We start from the raw sequence: 4,345 nt of genomic DNA on the forward strand, positions 1-4,345 counted from the left end.
CTAGCCTACTGCCCACTAGAATCAGAGGGCAGGCCTTCCATCAGTGTGACAGAGGACCTCTTTTAGAGCCTTGTTATCAGATAACTCCGTAAGCCTAACTTGGCACTCGGCTGGGAGATGTGCCAGTCACAGACCTCCTGTCCCAAGACCCAGAGGTGGAGCTAAGGGGACCTCCCAGGGCTCCAGCTACCAGGTAGATGGCTCTGCCAGGTGGTGGCTGATCCTTCTTGAAAGCGAGGGGCCCATCCTGCCATCTCAGAGGCGCAGAGGCCCCTGGACCCCGCCCAGTGGGGGCCTGAGCAGCAGTGGGGGTGGGGAGGCTCAGGGCGGTGTGCTGGTCCGGAGGCAGGGAAGCAGAGGCTCTAGGAAAGTGGCTTCCAGCAGGGAGGCAGTGCCTGTGCTGTAGGAGCCAGCTCGAGGGTGAGCACAGCAAGCCCCGTGGGCTCTGAAGGGAGGTCCTCCCCGGGAGAGCCTTCTCAGCTGCTCCCTTCCTCGTACCGTTCAGTGCACAACAGGGCAATGGAAGTGATGCCATCCTCCAGGAGCCGGAGGCTGGGGGCTCTGGGAACCGCACGTCTGCGTGGCCTCTCCCTCCATGGGGCTCCGGGGCAGGAAGGGGAGTGGGGACACCTTTCGGGACGGGTTTCTCTATCTTTCCCACAGGGACGCTGGTGGCACTGCACCTGCCGCCCTGTGTCTCAGCCCCAGAGGGTAGAATCCAGCCTTGCATGTGGTTATTTGGCCCCAAAGAAGGCTGCCCAGGGTGGGGCCTGTGGCGCTGTCACCTCCAGGGCTGCCGGGAAGCTCTGGGCCCCCAGCAGTAATGGGTGCTCCTGCAGCATCCCCTTCCACGGCGCCATCAGCAAGGAGGAAGGAGGGTGGCACACGTCACGTGGCCCACCTTCCTGCGGAGAGCAGCCGCTTGCCTCGGAGCCCAGCCCTCCCAGGGAGAGCAGGCAGGCTGCGTGTCGGATCACTGCACTGACATCATACCTGATGCTGCATTCACGCCTTTTTCCATTTTGGTACAAGCTGAAACATCACAGAAGTGGGTTATAAATGAGCCCTCCCTGCTGGTGCCAAGTCCAGAGGCTCCTGGGAGGGCCCCACTGGCCAGTATGATGCCATGCCCTTCCGGGCTGTGAGTCATGAGCCAGGCCGCGACTGGAGGCATGCAGCCCACTGTGGGCCAGGGACGGGGGCAGGACTGTGTGCTCACACTGCCCACGGCATCGACACGTCACCTGCCTCATCCAGCATCCGACTGTCTCAAGTCTGCCACTAAACTGATTCCCCTGTCAACTGGTTGACCTCAGGCCTAGAGGTGGGCACCACAGGGTCCCACAGGACAGGGCACGTTGGCCCAGAGCCTGTTCAGCCAGGCCTGGCCCACAGGGGAGGTCCGTGCCAATGTCATTGGGTCAGGACCCTGAGAAAGGTCCTCGGAACCCGCCTAGCATCCGAGGCCAGGATTTGGGTAGTGGAGGCTGAACCCAATTGCTGCTTGGTGCTGGAAGGCCTCACTAGCCTGAAGCTCCATGAAAGGAAGAGAGTTTATACCTTGCTGGTCCTTCCCCACCTCCCAAGAGCCCTCAACTCCCCCGGTCCTACACCAGATGGCCCCCCTCCCTCCCAGGCCTATCTTCTCTGCGCTATATATTCATTCTCAGATAATTTTACAGCCTCCTCTCATAGCTAAAGTTAGGTGTGCCACGCCTGATGGCCGCAGCAGTGAAAAACCCCCTCTCCTGCACAGCAGCCTCATCGGTCTGCCCCAGTGACTCTAGCCTCCACCTCGCAGTGATCCAAGCGAGACAACCGAGAGGCCCAGCTCCTGGGACCAGGGCTGGTAGGGCTAGCTGCCCAGGGCTGGCTGAAGCTTCAGGGCATTTCCCTATTGACTCAGAGATGGTTTGGGTCAAAGTGGCTACTGCCAAGCAAACCCACCCAGAAGGGACAAAGGCCACCTAGAGGTCCTTTCACATCCCCTCTGCTTGGAGGTGGAACAGGGAGGGCTAGGCCCAGGAAGAGAGGAAGACACCTTAGCCGCTCCGCAGCCCACCGCTGATCCATGTCCTTCTAACACGTGCTCCTCTTTCCTCACGGCCTGGGCGGGTGGCAAGGTGACCAGGAAGGAACGGAGGGAACGGGGCAAAGCTGGAGGCTGCGGCAGAGGGATCCAGGCTGCACTCACAGCACCACCCCCAGGCCATCTGGTGGCCCGGCCCTCGCCGCCGGAAAGAGTGGGATGCAGTCAGGAGAGGAAGAGGCTTGTGGCCACTGCGTCTCTCCCTCCCTTCTCCACACCACCCACCCTGGGTACATACCTAAGCCCAAGGTTTGCCAGGGGGGTGGGGGTGGGGTGATGGCACAGTAGCTTGATCTCAACAACATCTAGACCTTGGAACAGGTGAAGAAAGACCGTGATCATGTTTCCATAGTTTTCTTAGAGGGGGCTTGTGAGTGATTCTGACTAGAGCAAGGGGGGTGGAAGGCACACGGGTTCCTGGACCTGGAAGAGTGGGGAGGAGGTGGCAGCCCTGCTGTACCCACAGGGGCAGAGGGTGGGCGCCCCTGGGTGCAGGCTGCAGCCTCATTTCGGGTGGTGCTCCAGGAGAATTCTGCTGATTGGAGTGAGACGCAGGCGTGCAGTCAACCCTGCCTCCGCACAGCACTCATTCCCGTGGTGCTGTTCCTGGAGTGAGGACGGACTCCTCTGGAGGAGTTCCAAGCCAGCATGCGTTGCTGGGGCAGCTCCGAGCGGGGCAAGGAGACCCCTGATGGGGCTGACAGACAGGGCACGGCTCATCCTCTCCAGGAGTGGCTCCCACCCCGACCTCACTGTTCCCCTCTACTTGCTGGCCCACGGCCACACCTGTATGCTTCGCCCAGCTATCAGAACAGGTGTCTCTGTCCTGGAGGAGAAAGGGGTGGCAGACCTGAATGCAGAGTCACTGAAGAGCAGAGAGGCGGGCTAACAGGGTGGAGCAGGCTTGGGGCATCAGCAAAGCCACCGAGGCTGGCACCCACAGCCTGCTTCTCCCTGAGAGAAATGCAACCTTCGGGAGGTTATGGTGCTTGTGTAGGAACCCACATCCAGGGAGAGAACAGCCTTCCTGTCTTGTCCCCATCACTGGGCACTGGATAGGCTTAAATGTGAACACCTCTGGGCTCCTGGTCAGTGCGTCCTCACTGGGAGGGTCTCCTGGGGCTGGCGAGAAACATTCGGACCCTGTCAGGTGAGCACCTGGAGAATGGTCAGCATTTCCCAAACTGGGTTCCATAACCGCAGCCATGAAAGCAGGTCTGGGGAAGGCGGCCAGTGACAGCCCTGTCTCGGAGCTCCTGCCTGGACGTGCCATGAAGGGCCTGGCCCGGAGGCCTGCTCTTCCTCTGCAGTAAGTTGGGGGCCCCTTTCCTCCTGGACCAGAGCCTCGGCTCCTCCAGGCACAATGAGGCAGATGGACCGAGTGTCGCCAGGCCCTCCCACTCTGCTGTTTTTCCAGGCACAGCCCAAGGCTGGCTCCCCTCCCTGCTCACCGAAGGTCCTCGGTGTGGGGGAAAGGCTGGGAGGCCCACCGTGGAACTGGTGCTGCATGTGTGGCTCTCCCTTGATCTCCGCCCACCACACCCAGCGTCATTCAGGTCCTGCTGCTCTATGAGCCTCTCCAGAGGCTGGATCCCAGGGGGCAGGGCCAGCATAAGGCGGCGGGGGGTGGGGTGGGGAGATTCCCGCAGTGGCCTCTCATCCCTACCTGCCAAACCCCCTGCTCCTGTGAGGCTGGGTGCTTCTGGCTTCTCGGCAGCAGGATCACAGGTGAGCTTCCCTGGCCTTCATCACAGTGCTCTAGATACTACGGAGCAACACTTACCTAACTGATCAGCGCAGGGACGGGCCGTTTCTAATCACAGATGTAATAATCACGAGTGTGCACGCCTCCGCAGGAAGCCCCCACACTCCAGGAGCGACTCCAAACGCACTGAGTCATCTCCCTACACCGGCAGCTCCTTCCTCGGAATCTCACACTTACCTCTCGCAAACCACACGTCCCACACCCACAGCACCTCATGTCACAAATAGACCCCGACCTGTGAACGATTCTCACTCAGCCCTCCCCCACCCACGTGATCCAAACGGCTCCTGCTGCTGCTAATCCCAGCTGCAGCCACAGCCACGCAGTCACCATGCTCCAACCAGCCCAAGAGCAGAGCTCTGGGGGGACAATCGGAGACTTCCGGGGGTTACTGCAGCAGGGAGGGAGGGAGCCACTCATTTCAGAGGCACGGGCCCCAGCCCAGCTAGTAAACTGGAGCACCTGGCCTCCAGGGCACCTAAGAGAGGCTC

At 61.0% G+C, this 4,345-nt stretch overlaps 1 protein-coding gene across 1 annotated transcript in view; it reads right to left on the bottom strand.

Annotated features, from left to right (window-relative positions):
• BSN (bassoon presynaptic cytomatrix protein) overlaps positions 1-4,345 on the bottom strand; it is a 37,814-nt gene that overhangs the window by 29,908 nt on the left and 3,561 nt on the right.

The sequence above is a fragment of the Bison bison genome, unplaced genomic scaffold, assembly GCF_000754665.1.
Source record: "Bison bison bison isolate TAMUID 2011002044 unplaced genomic scaffold, Bison_UMD1.0 scf7180017864304, whole genome shotgun sequence".
Classification (NCBI taxonomy): Eukaryota; Metazoa; Chordata; class Mammalia; order Artiodactyla; family Bovidae; genus Bison; species Bison bison.